Below are 14,135 nucleotides of genomic sequence, written 5' to 3'. Positions count from 1 at the left end.
TCTATTTTCCACATGCGGGGCTTATTGTTGTGGTTGGAAACCCGGTGGCCCCATGGCCTTTGCTGGACCCTGATTGCTCCATGAGAAATTTAGATGATTCTTCCAACCCGGATTGTATGTATTGCTATATGGGTTTCCTTGAGGTCTCATGCCATTACCAACAAAATTGACTTTCTCAACCGAAGATGCATCACCAATAGAGATCGGACAATCAGAGGGAGCATGTCCTCCACCACACCCGTTGCAATTCATCACGGCCGCTACTCTATTCAAAGTTAGAAGATTTAACTTCTTACTCAAATTTTCCACTTGAGCCGCCAATGAAGTTACTGAATCTATCACATGGATACCGGCCACTTTTTCTTCTCCCTAGCATTCCATTGGTAGCTGTTTAACCCCATTTCTTCAATTAACTGGTAGGCCTAATAGGGGGTCTTGCTACCTAAGTTATCTCCTGCTGCTGCATCCAAGAGTTGCCTTGTACTCTGGTTCAAACCGTTGTAAAAGGTTTGAACAATCATCCACTCTGGAAATCCATTTTGCGGGCACTTTCTTAGGAGCTCCTTGAACCTTTCCCATGTCTCAAATAGAGACTCCAATTCCAACTGAACAAAGGATGAGATCTCATTCCTAAGCTTCGCGGATTTTCCAGGAGGGAAATAACGGGCAAGAAAAGCTTCTACCATCTCCACCCATATGGTAATTGATGCTCTAGGTAATGAGTGTAGCCACTGCTTTGCTCTTTGATAAGTGCTTGTGCGATATGAATACGAAGCGTTGTTTCCTTATGTTGAGCATTACTTTTCTCAGGTTTTTACACTAATATGTGTGTTTATATGTTACTTTCTTGCAGGTAGGGTTGTGAGGCCGAGTATGAAGGAAAGAAGCCAATGTGGATCACAATGCACCGATTTTAGAGGAAATCTTGCTAAGGTCCAAACGCAAAGACATAGGTCAGATGTGAGATGCTAGAGTGTGTGCCAACCTCCTCGTATTCGAGTTTGGCACATCCATTTGGACGGGCACAAAGGCAGTCACACTCGAGCATTCCGATATATGCACATAGAATAAGAGCTCCACCAACTTGCCTATCATTGAAGAAGCAAGTGATCCACGACGTGAACGTGTGCCAATTTGCATTACTGCGATGAAAGTATGGATTCGCGAAGCTATTCAGGCCGGGTATTGTAGTAGCACTGTTCACAGTCGGCCGAGAAAACATGAGTTCAGAGAATCCACACGGGCGTGTGGAAATTGTCCACGCCCGTGTGGAAATTCCGCACGGGCGCGTGAAGCATCCACGCCCGTGTAATCACCCGATTCCAGCCCTATTTAAAGCCGAATCAGCCCCGATTTTAGTATTCTTTTCTCCATCTTTTCCCCAACTTGAGAGAGGGCTTCGGTTAGGGTTTCGAGGGGTATTGGCCAAGGTTTTGGAGAGGTTGTACGGCTCTGACATCATCATTCCTTAGGAAGAAGGTTGGTAGGGGAGCTTCCGTCGAGGCGTATCCTATACCGGACGAGGGCATCCTTGGACGACGAATAGATGACTTTCCACAAGACCATCGACATGACTATCGAGGGGGTTTCTTTATGGATTCATTGCTTTTACATTCTATTTCTTTGATTGTACTTAGCTCCATGGAGAGCTAAACCCCGAGTGGGTACTTGGGTATTTGTGAACCCTAGGATGTATTTGTTTCATTGAATCTCTTTATTATCCTTTCAATAAATTGATGTTTATTGTGAGTTCCAACCTTGAATGCTTGATTGTATGAACATTTCCCCTAGAGGGACACTAGGGTTGAGAGTCCTCGTTAGTAACCTTGTGAGTGAGTGACACACCACGAGCGTTAGATAAAGGTAGGTTGGAGAGGGTTGAGAGGGTGAGTCGAGAGATATAGGAGCGTCCCCTTTCCCCTCTGACTTGATATATTCTACCTCCGTTCTTCGAGTTATTTATGGCCATAATAGAGTGAATGGTCTAAGGGATAAACTTCCGCTGGGGCTTAGTTGCGTGTGCAACGGAGTGAAGCGTAGAAGTGATCTTAGTATCTAGGGCTTAATCGTTGTTACGGACCTTCCACCTGGACCAAAGGGTTAGGTCTATAATTAGGAAGAGATTTATCACTTGGAATCCCTAGAGCTCATTGCAACTCTATGCGAGTGCGAGGTTGAGAGGTTTTCCAATCTCTCCTCCGGGACATGTATAGAGTTAGGCATAGTTGACCTTAGATTTTGGACTATGTAATTAAGGATTTCCACGACTCACCATTGCATTGATTAGGAAGCATAATAGAGGGTTCTTGCACTTGAAACAATTATCCTAGGTGGAGCATTATCTGGGTACCCCATCTTTATCGATTGCCTTACCCCCTTCTTTACTTTTGCTCTCTTACTTGTAGTTTTTATTGTTGAGAATTGAATCATTGTCACACTTATCATCATTGATCTTTCACATAGCTAAGAATCGAATTAAGTATTTTTATTCCCTATTCCTTGTGGATTCGATACCCGCTCATCCTGGATTATTACTTCGACAAACCCGTGCACTTGCGGGATATACGCAAGGGGATCTTGTCAAGTTTTTGGCACTGTTTCTGGGGAGTAGGCGTTTAGAGATACTTTGCACTTTGTTTTCTTAGCTATTTACCCTTCATTCTATTTCACATCTCTTCTCTATCACCATTCGGATTTGTTCCAAAAAAAAAAAAAATTTATTTCACACTTTCTTATTCTTCCATCATTCTCATTTGTTTTCTTTTATCATGTCTTACTTTTTCTTGCAATAATTTTAAATGATGATTGACCTAGTTGTTGCTCTATATTCGCAGGTCAAAGCTCTCAGTAAAAAGGTTGATAGAATTGTTACTTCACGACAACAAAACATTCCATGTTACAATGTTTATCATCCAATTGAAGTGGGCTACCCAAACTTAATATGGAATAATGGCGAACAGCATTGGGAGACACCTCAAGAGGTCTGTGTCCAAAATATGGAGACCACACGAATATGTCATGAAGCCTCCTATAAAAACCTTGAGCATCAATTAGGAGGAATACTTGACACACTCTCCAAGGAACAACAAGTATTTGAGCAAGCAAGTCAAGTTCATTGTAGAGAAGATGTGGTAGTGAATGACAATGAAGAAGTGGGACGGAATGAGTATGATATTGTCGAGATTGAGAGGATACATGAAGAACTGTTCATTCAATGTGACTATTGTTTGAGTGGACATTATGTTTGTGATCAAGAAATAATGCAAGGAGAGTTGGCGAAGACAGATTGTTTCCAAGTTGAAATTGAAGAAGAAGCAACTCCTAAGGTACCCCATCTATTATGCATTGATTAGGAAGCATAATAGAGGGTTCTCGCACTTGAACGATTGTCCTAGGCGGAGCATTATCCGAGTACCCCATCTTTATCGATTGCCTTACCTCCTCCTTTACTCGTGCTCTCTTACATGTTGTTTTTACTTTTGAGAATTGAATCATTATCACACTTATCACTACTGATCTTTCACATAGCTAAGAAGCGGATTAAGTGTTTTTATTCCCTACTCCCTGTGGATTCGATACCCGCTCATCCGGGATTATTACTTCGACAAACCCGTGCACTTGCGGGATATACGCAAGAGGATCTTGTCAGAAACCAAGGTCCACAAAAGGCCATGGGGCCACTGGCTTTCCAACAACAACAAGCCCAAAGGTGTAAAAGAGTTTCAGGTTTGGAGACCCGAATGACCGATTTGGAGAAGGCCTTGACTAGGTTTACGCAATCGTCGGATACAAGGTTTAAATCAGTTGAGGCTATACTTCGCAACCACACCACCACTTTGCACAATCTTGAAAGTCAAGTGGGCAGATTGGGATGTCCTTATCGGAAAGGCCACAAGTAAGCTTGCCAGGTAATACCGAGACCAACCCTAGAGAGCATAAGAAGGTGATCACTTTGAGAAATGGTCATGAGGTTGAAGGTTGGCTTCCGAATGAGAAGCCAAGTAAACACGCACCCGAGGTCATAGAGGTCGAGGAGGGAACAACCAAAGAGAAGGAGGTGACACCCCCATCTTTCAAGACAAAATTCCCTTATCCTTTTTGATTGAAGAATGCCCAAGGGATGAACAGTACAAGAAGTTTCTGAGTTTGTTCAAGCAACTTCACACCAATATTCCTTTTGTTGAGGCATTGGCCCAAATGCCCAAGTATGCAAAATTTTTGAAGGACTTGTTGACTAACAAGAGGAAGTTACAGGAGAGTGCTTCAGTGATTCTAGATGCTTCGTGCTTGGCGGTGTTGCAAAAGAACATGCCGAACAAGAAGAAAGACCCGGGAAGCTTCATCATTCTATGTAATATTGGCAATCTAGGTGAAGAAATGGCATTGGCAGACTCAGGGGCCAGTATCAACATCATGCGATACATCTTCTTTCAGAAGCTAGGCTTGGGCGAGCCTAAGCCAACTCGGATGACATTGCAATTGGCGGACCGAATGGTGAGGCATCCGAGGGGCATTATTGAAGACGTGCTTGTCAAGGTGGACAAGTACATTTTTTTGGTTGACTTTGTAGTGCTAGACGTCGATGAGTATGCGGATGTACCCTTGATACTTGGGAGGCCATTTTTGCGTACTTCCAAAGCATTGATTGACATGGACGACAGAGAGCTCACATTAAGAGTTGGAGATGACAAGCTCACATACCGCCTTGCTGAAGCCATGCGGCATTCTCTTGATTTCGATGATACTTTGTATTTTCTAGACACTATTGATGAGCTTGTTGATGAATACATGCAGGAGATGTTCAACCCGGACCCATAAGAAGGTTTGTTCGACCAAGAGGAGGACAAGGAAGAAGTAATGATGCTTGGTTTGATGGAAGAAGTACCATCTATCCTGGGGATCTTGAAGAAGGTGCTCCGGAAGATAAAGAGGGCGAGGAGACGCCACTGGAAACGCTCCAAGGCTGTTGGAGACGTGCATGAACCGAACAAGGTGGTTGAACCATTGCTAGGTGGACCCAAGCGCGATAATTCACCCTCTACCCTTAGGAGACTTTGCTCATCATGCTTCCAAGCCATGGGTAAGAGGGCAACCTTCATCTATGAATCCCCATGAGATAAGACAAGGTACGTCAAGCTTAGTGATGTTAAACAAGCACTTCTTCGGAGGCAACCCAAGTGTTTACTGTTTTCTTAGTTGGTTAGTTTAGTTTGTTTGCATGAATAAATTGTTGAGTGTTGGTGTCGTGAGTTTTATATACTTGTGCTGTGATTTTATTCTGTGTTTTTTTTATGTCACCATGTGTTCTTAAGTTGATTTGGCAAAGTTGGGTCGTATGACCTATTTCTCATGTTTTTCACTGGTACAAATTGCATAATAGGGCAGGCTCTGAGTGTGTTATCATGTTCAGAAATTTTCTGCAGAGCCTACAGAGTTTTCTAAGGCATTTAGAGAAAACGCACTGGCCTGTGGAATTTCCGCACGCCCGTGGATTTGTATTGCGAGCTCATCCAAAGAAGGCACAGGGGCGTGGACTCACCCCTGTGAGCGACCTTTTGATAAACACACGTCCGTGGGTAATTTCCGCACGGGCGTGCGTTTTCTCTAGATGTACAGAATGCCAAGAGGCGCGAGTCCTTTTAAAAGGACTATCATTTCTCTTAACCCTCAAAACCTCCATTCATTTGTGAGCATTCTTATACTGTTTCCCGACCTCGTATCGCCGATTTAGAAGGATTTTGCTTTTTTTTTCCGGCCGATTCTAAGTTCTCTCATCTCAACTCATTGGTAAACCCTATCTTTGATTTGCTTTGCAAATTCATGATTTTCATTCATGAAATTAGTTAATAATGCTTTGTTTCTATAATTAGAATGGTTATGCATGCTTAGAATGAAGTTAAATGCAATTTTACCGTGTATTTTTGGATTTTTAAGGCGCGACCGTGCATTTTTCATTCTCCGTGGATCTACACGGGCGTGCGAAAATTCCGCACGACCGTGTGGATTTCTGTAGCATTGTTTAATTAACTTGTTTGGTCGATTTTCTTTCAAATTTTGCAGATTATGGCACCTCGGTCAAAGAAGCAAGCTGATAAGCGACCGCGGCAGTCATCTCTTGAGCTCGAGGGCATGAGTTTCACTATTCCTGAGCATCAAGCTCGTTTTCAGCGTATGTCAAAACTTCTGTTCGGACAAACTCAATTTCTGAATACGAGTATACTGAGAGATCTACAACAGGGAGATGAGTTCACAGACGAGATCGAGGATCTCGTATGGGTGGGTGGTTGGAGGTAGTTTTTGTCGATTACAAAGCCTGCCATCCCTGAGCTCACACTTGAGGTCTTATATTGAGCATTACTTTTCTCGGGTTTTAACGCTAATATGTGTGTATTTATGTTACTTTCATGCAGGTAGGGTTATGAGGCTGATTATGAGAGAATGAAGCCAATGTGGGTCGTAATGCACCAATTTGGAGGAAATCTTGCTAAGGTTCAAATGCGAAGACATAGGTCGGGTTTGAGATGGTGGAATGTGTGCCAACCTCCTTGTATTCAAGTTAGCACAACTATTTGGAAGGGCACAAGGGCAATAACATAGAACAAGATCTCCACCAACATGTCTGTTATTGAAGAAGCAAAGTGATCAAGGACGTAAACGTTTGCCCGTTTGCGTTACATCGAAGAAAGCATGGATTCGGGAGTATTTCGGGCCGATACCGTAGCAGGTACAATAGCAAACACTCTAGCAAAAATACTGTAGCAGCATTGTTCACTGCCGGCTGAGAAAACAGGAAAACAGAGAATCCACCCGGGCGTGTGGAAATTTGACACGCCCGTGCGAAAAATCCACAGGGGCGCTCACAGGGGCGTGTGGATTCCCAATTTCAGCCCTTTAAAAGACTATTTCAGCCCCGATTTTAGCATTCTTTTCTCCATCTTTTCCCCAACTTGAGAAATGGTTTTGGCTCAGGTTTTGAGGGTTATTGGCTAGGGATTTGGAGAGGTTCTACGGGTCCAACATCATGCGCCATTTGGAAGAAGGTTATTGGGAGAGCTTTCGTCGACACCGAGCTGGCGAGGTGTATCCTAGGCCGGACAAAGGGACACTTGCGTCAAGTAGAAGATTCTCCACAAGACCATCTCCATGATTATTGACGGGGTTTCTATTGATTCTATTCTTTTACATTCTATTTCATTGATTGTATCTAGCTCCATGGAAAGCTGATAAGTGCTTGTGTGATATGAATGCAAAACGTTCATTCCTTATGTTGATATGTGTGTTTTTATGTTACTTTTATGCAGGTAGGGTTGTGAGGCCGAGTATGAAGTAAATGGGCTAATGTGGATCATAATGCACCTATTTTGGAGGAGATCTTGCTAAGGTTCAAACACGAAGACATAGGACAGGTGTTAGATGCTAGAGTGTGTGCCAACCTCCTCGCATTCGAGTGAGTACATCCATTTGGAGGGGCACAAAGGCAGTTACACTCGAGCATTCCGTCTTATGCATACAAGAACAAGAATCCCACCAACATATATATCATTGAAGAAGCAAGTGATTCACGATGTGAACGTGTGCCCGTTTGCGTTACCCCGATGAAAGTATGGAATTGGGAAGTTATTCAGGTCGAAGGCTGTAGCAGAGCACTGCAGCAATTACTATAGAAGCACTGTTCACAGTCGGCCGAGAAATCAGAGAGACAGAGAATCCACACGGGCGTGTGTACCATCCACGCCCGTGGAGTTGCCTGATTCCAGCCCTATTTAAAGCCGATTTAGCCCCGATTTTGGTATTCTTTTCTCCATCTTTTCCCCAACTTGCGAGAGGGTTTCGGCTAGGGTTTCGAGGGGTATTGGCCAAGGTTTTGGAGAAGTTCTATGGCTCTGACATCGTGATTCCATTAGGAAGAAGGTTGGTAGGAGAGCTTCGATCGAGGCGTATCCAATACTGGACGAAGGAATCCTTGGACGACGATTAGAGGACTCTCCACAAGACAATCGACACGAAAATCGAGGGGGTTTCTTTATTGATTCATTGCTTTTACATTCGATTTCTTTGATTGTACTAAGATCCATGGAGAGCTAAACCCCTAGTGGGTGCTTGGATGATTGTCAACCCTAGAATGTATTCGTTTCATTGAACTTCTTTATTATGCTTTAAATAAATTGATGTTTATTATGAGTTCCATCCTTGAATGCTTGATTGTATGAACATTTCCCCTAGAGTGACACTAGGGTTGAGAGCTCCTGTTGGTAACCTTATGAGTGAGTGACACACCATGAGCGTTAGACAAAGCTAGGTTGGAGAGGGTTGAGAGGGTGAGTCGAGAGGTACAGGAGCGTCCCCTTTCCCCTATGAGGTGATAGATTCTACCTCCGTTCCTCGAGTTCTTTGCGGCCATAATAGAGTGAATGGTCTAAGGGATGAACCTCCGCTGGGGCCTAGTTGCGCGTGCAAATGAGTGAAGCGTTGAGAGGATCTTAGTATCTAGGGCTTAATTGTGGCTAGGGACCTTCCGCCTGGACCAAAGTGTTAGGTCTATATTTAGGAAGAGATTTATCACTTGGAATCCCTAGAGTCCATTGCAACTCTATGCGAGTGCGAGGTGTTGAGATTGTTCGATTTCTCCTCCGGGACATGTATAGAGTTAGGCATAGTTGACCTTAGATTTGGGACTATGTATGTAAGGATTTCCACGACTCACCATTGCATTGATTAGGAAGCATAATAGAGAGTTCTTGCACTTGAAGCGATTACCCTAGGTGAAACATCATCCGAGTACCCCATCTTTATCGATTGCCTTGCCTCCTCCTTACTTTTGCTCTCTTACTTGTTGCTTTTAATTTCTGAGAATTGAATCATTACCACACTTATCATTGTTGATACTCCACATAGCTAAGAATCGAATTAAGTGTCTTTACTCCCTACTCCCTGTGGATTCGATCCCGCTCATCCGGGATTATTGATAGGTGCTTGTGCGATATGAATGCGAAGCGTTCATTCCTTATGTTGAGCATTACTTTTCTCAGGTTTTTACATTAATATGTGTGTTTTTATTTTACTTTTATGCAGGTAGGGTTGTGAGGCCGAGTATGAAAGAAATAGGCCAATGTGGATCATAATGCACCTATTTTTGAGGAGATCTTGCTAAGGTTCAAACGCGAAGACATAGGTCAGGTGTGAGATGCTAGAGTGTGTGCCAACCTCCTTGTATTCGAGTGAGCACATTCATTTGGAGGGCACAAAGGCAGTCACACTCGAACATTCTGATTTATGCATATAAGAACAAGAGATCCACCAACGTGCACATCATTGAAGAGGCAAGTGATTCACGACGTAAACGTGTGCCCGTTTTTGTTACCCCAATGAAAGTATGGAATTCGGGAGTATTTCCGGCAATGTAATGTAGTAAAATACTGTAGCAAGTACTGTAGCTGCCCGGTCGAGAAATCAGAGAAACAGAGAATCCACACGGGCGTGTGGAAATTATCCACGCCCGTGTGGAAATTCCACAGGGGCATGTGACATCATACACGCCCTTGCAGTCGGCCGATTCTAGCTCTATTTAAAGCTGATTTCAGCCCCAATTTTGCTATTCTTTTCTCCATATTTTCCCCAACTTGTGAGAGGACTTCGGCTAGGTTTTGAGGGGTATTGGCCAAGGTTTTGGAGAAGTTCTACGGCTCTGACATCGTGATTCCTTTAGGAAGAAGGTTGGTAGGGTAGCTTCGATCGAGGCGTATCCTATACCGGACGAAGGAATTTTTGGACGACGAGTAGAGGACTCTCCACAAGACCATTGACACGACCATCGAGGGGGTTTCTTTATGGATTCATTGCTTTTACATTCGATTTTTTTGATTGTATTAAGCTCCATGGAGAGCTAAACCCTTAGTGGGTACTTGGATGATTGTGAACCCTAGGATGTATTCGTTTCATTGAACTTCTTTATTATGCTTTCAATAAATTGATGTTTATTGTGAGTTCCAACCTTGAATGCTTGATTGTATGAACATTTCCCCTAGAGTGACACTAGGGTTGAGAGTTCTTGTTGGTAACCTTGTGAGTGAGTGACACACCACAGGCGTTAGACAAAAGCTAGGTTGGAGAGGGTTGAGAGGGTGAGTCGAGAGGTGCAGGGAGCGTCCCCTTTCCCTCCCGGGCGTGATAGATTCTACCTCCGTTCCTTGAGTTCTTTGCGGCCATAATAGAGTGAGTGGTCTAAGGGATGAACCTCCGCTGGGGCCTAGTTGCGCGTGCAAATGAGTGAAGCGTTGAGAGGATCTTAGTATATTTAGGAAGAGATTTATCACTTGGAATCCCTAGAGTTCATTGCAACTCTATGCGAGTGCGAGGTGTTGAGATTGTTCGATTTCTCCTCCGGGACATGTATAGAGTTAGGCATAGTTGACCTTAGATTTGGGACTATTATGTAAGGATTTCCACGACTCACCATTGCATTGATTAGGAAGCATAATAGAGAGTTCTTGCACTTGAAGCGATTATCCTAGGTGAAGCATTATCCGAGTACCCCATCTTTATCGATTGCCTTACCCTCTTCTTACTTTTGCTCTTTCACTTGTTGATTTTATTGTTGAGAGTTGAATCAGTTTCACACCTATCACAATTGATCTTCCACATAGCTAAGAATCAAATTAAGTATTTTCACTCCCTACTCCCTGTGGATTCGACCCCGTTCACCTGGGATTATTACTTCGACAAGCCCGTGCACTTGCGGGATATAAGCAAGGGGAACTTGGCAATTATTACTTCGACAAACCCGTGCACTTGCGGGATGTAAGCAAGGGGACCTTGTCAAAAGCTAAACCCTCTAGTCGGTACTTGGGTATATGTCAACCCTAGGATGTATTCGTTTCATTGAATCTCTTTATTATGCTTTCAATTAATTGATATTTATTGTGAGTTCCATCTAACATTGAATGCTTGATTGTTTGAATACTCCCCTAAAGTGACACTAGGGTTGAGAGTTATCGTTGGTAACCCTTGTGAGTGAGTGACACACCACAAGAGTTAGACAAAGCTAGTTTGGAGAGGGTTGAGAGGGTGAGTCGATAGGTTGCGGAGCACCCCCTCTCCCCTCCGGTGTGATTTATCCTACCTCCATTTCCTTGAGTTCTTTGTGGTCATAGTAGAGTGAATGGCCTAAAGGATGACCTTCTGTTGGGGCTTACTTGTAGAGGCAACGGAGTGAAGCGTTGAAGTGATTTTAGCAACTAGGGCTTAATTGTGGCTAGGGAACTTCCGCCTGGACCAAAATGTTAGGTCTATATCTAGGAAGAGTATTTACCATTTGGAATCTCTAGAACTCATTGTGATTCTATACGAAAGTGAGGTTGAAAGGTTATTGAATTTCTCCTCCGGGACATGTATAGAGTTAGGCATGGTTGACCTTAGATTTGGGACCATGTATTAAAGGATCTCCACAACTCATTAATGCATAAGTTAGAAAGCATAATAGAGGGTTTTTGCACTTGAAATGATTGTCCTAGGCGAAACAATATCCGGGTACCCCATTTATATCGATTGCCTTACCTTTTCCTTTACTTGTGCTCTCTTTCTTGTTGCTTTTACTTTGGTTATTTGATATCTTGTCACACATATCACTATTCATCTTTCACATAGTTAAGAAACAATTTAAGTGTCTTTACTCCCTACTCTCTGTGGATACGATACCTACTCATCTGGGATTATTAATTAGACGACCCCGTGCACTTGCAGGACTTACGCAAAGGGTGTTCATCAGTCGTCAAAGTAATAATCCCAGATGAGTGGGTATCGTATCCACATAGAGTAGGAAATAAAAATACTTAATTTGTTTCTCATTTATGTGAAAGATTAATAGTGATATGTGTGACAAGTTGTGTAAAACCAAAAGTAAAAGTAACAAGAAAGGGAGCACATGTAAAGCAGAATGTAAGGCAATCGATAAAGATGGGGTACCTGGATATTGTTCCACCTAGGACAATCATTCCAAGTGCAAGAACCCTCTATTATACTTTCAAATTGATGCAACAATGAGTCATGGAGATCCTTAATTACATAGTCCCAAATCTAAGGTCAAACATGCCTAACTCTATACATGTCCCGGAGGAGAAATCGGATAACCTCTCAACCTCATACTTGTAAGAAATTGCAATGAGCTCTAGGGATTCCAAGTGATAAATCCTCTTCCTAAATGTAGACCTAACCCTTTGGTCCATGTGGAATGTCCCTTGTCACAATTAAGCCCTAGATGCTAAGATCACTTTCTACGCTTCACTCATTGCATCCGCAACTAAGGCCCAGTGGAAGGTCATCATTTAGCCATTCACTCTATTATAACCGCAAAGAACTCAAAGAAACGGAGGTAGAATAAATCACACCAGAGGGGAAAGTGGACGCTCCGCTACCTCTTGACTCACCCTCTCAACCCTCTCCAATCTAGCTTTGTCTAACTCTCCGGTGTGATTAATTCTATGATAAGTGTTTGTGCGATATGAATACGAAGCATTCTTTCCTTATGTGTGTTTTTACACTAATATGTGTGTTTTTATGTTACTTTTCTTGGGTGTGTTTTTACACTAATATGAATGCGAAGCATTCTTTTTTTAAGCATTACCTTTCTTGGGTTTTTACACTAATATGTGTCTTTTTATGTTACTTTTATGCAGGTAGAGTTGTGAGGCCGATTATGAAGGAAAGAAGCCAATGTGGATCATAATGCACCGATTTTGGAGGAAATTTTATTAAGGTTCAAACGCGATGACATAGGTCAGGTGTGAGATGCTAGAGTGTGTGCCAACCTTCTCGTATTTGAGTTAGCACAATCATTTGGAGGGGCACAAGGAAGTCATACTCAAGCATTCCGACTTATGCATATAGAACAAGATCTCCACCAACTTTTCCATCATTGAAGAAGCAAAGCGATCCACGACGTGAACGTGTGCCCGTTTGCGTTACCTCAATGAAAGTATGGATTCGGGAAGTATTTTAGGCCAGACACTGTAGCAGAGCGCAGTACAAAGTACTGTAGTAGCACTGTTCACATCCAGCCGAGAAAACTACAGAACAGAGAATCCACACGGGCGTGTGGAATTTCCACACGCCCGTGTGAAAAATCCACAAGGGCGTCCACAGGGGCGTGTGAATCCCCGATTCCAGACCTATTAAAGCCGATTCAGCCCCGATTTTAGTATTCTTTTCTCCATCTTTTCCATAAACTTGAGAGAGGGTTTCGGCTAGGGTTTTGAGAGGTATTGGCTAGTGTTTTGGAGAGGTTCTACGGCTCCGACATCGTCATCTCTTTGGAAAAAGGTTGGCAATGGAGCTTCCGTCGAGGCGTATCCTATACCGGACAAGGGGATCCTTGGACGACGAGTAGAGGACTTTCCACAAGACCATCGACATGACTATCGAGGGGGTTTTCTATGAATTCATTGCTTTTACATTCTATTTCTTTGATTGTACTTAGCTCCATGGAGAGCTAAACTCCTATTGGCTACTTGGGTATTTGTGAACCCTAGGATGTATTCATTTCTTTAAATCTATTTATTATGCTTTCAATTAATCGATGTTTATTGTGAGTTCCAACTTTGAATGCTTGATTGTGCGAATACTCCGCTAGAGTGACACTAGGGTTGAGAGTTCTTCTTGGTAACCATGTGAGTGAGTGACACACCATGAGTGTTAGATAAAGCTAGGTTAGAGAGGGTTGAGAGGGTGAGTCGAGAGGTACAGGAGCATCCATTTTCTCCTGTGATGTGTTAGATTCTATCTCCTTTCCTCGAGTTCTTTGCAGCCACAATAGATTGAATGGTCTAAGGGATGACCTTGCACGGGGGCTTAGTCACGGGTGCATCGGAGTAAAGCGCAGAAGTGATCTTAGTATCTAGGGCTTAATTGTGGTTAGGGACCTTCCACCTGGACCAAAGGGTTAGGTCTACAATTAGGAAGAGATTTATCACTTGGAATCCCTAGAACTCATTGCAATTCTATGCGAGTGCGAGGTTGAGAGGTTATTCAATTTCTCCTCCGGGACATGTATAGAGTTAGGCATAGTTGACCTTAGATTTGGGACTATGTAATTAAGGATTTCCATAACTCACTTACATTGATTAGGAAGCATAATAGAGGGT

The 14,135-nt window shown here is 43.1% G+C and overlaps 1 non-coding gene across 1 annotated transcript; it reads left to right on the top strand.

Moving 5' to 3' along the window:
* The first annotated feature begins 531 nt into the window (after nt 1-531).
* LOC120271200 lies at nt 532-638 on the top strand. Its single transcript, XR_005539821.1, has one exon. It is a non-coding gene; the product is annotated as a small nucleolar RNA R71 (small nucleolar RNA).
* The last annotated feature ends 13,497 nt before the right edge of the window (nt 639-14,135 follow it).

The sequence above is a fragment of the Dioscorea cayenensis genome, chromosome 10 (genome assembly GCF_009730915.1).
Source record: "Dioscorea cayenensis subsp. rotundata cultivar TDr96_F1 chromosome 10, TDr96_F1_v2_PseudoChromosome.rev07_lg8_w22 25.fasta, whole genome shotgun sequence".
Lineage (NCBI taxonomy): Eukaryota > Viridiplantae > Streptophyta > Magnoliopsida > Dioscoreales > Dioscoreaceae > Dioscorea > Dioscorea cayenensis.
This window is presented reverse-complemented; position numbering and strand designations above follow the sequence as displayed.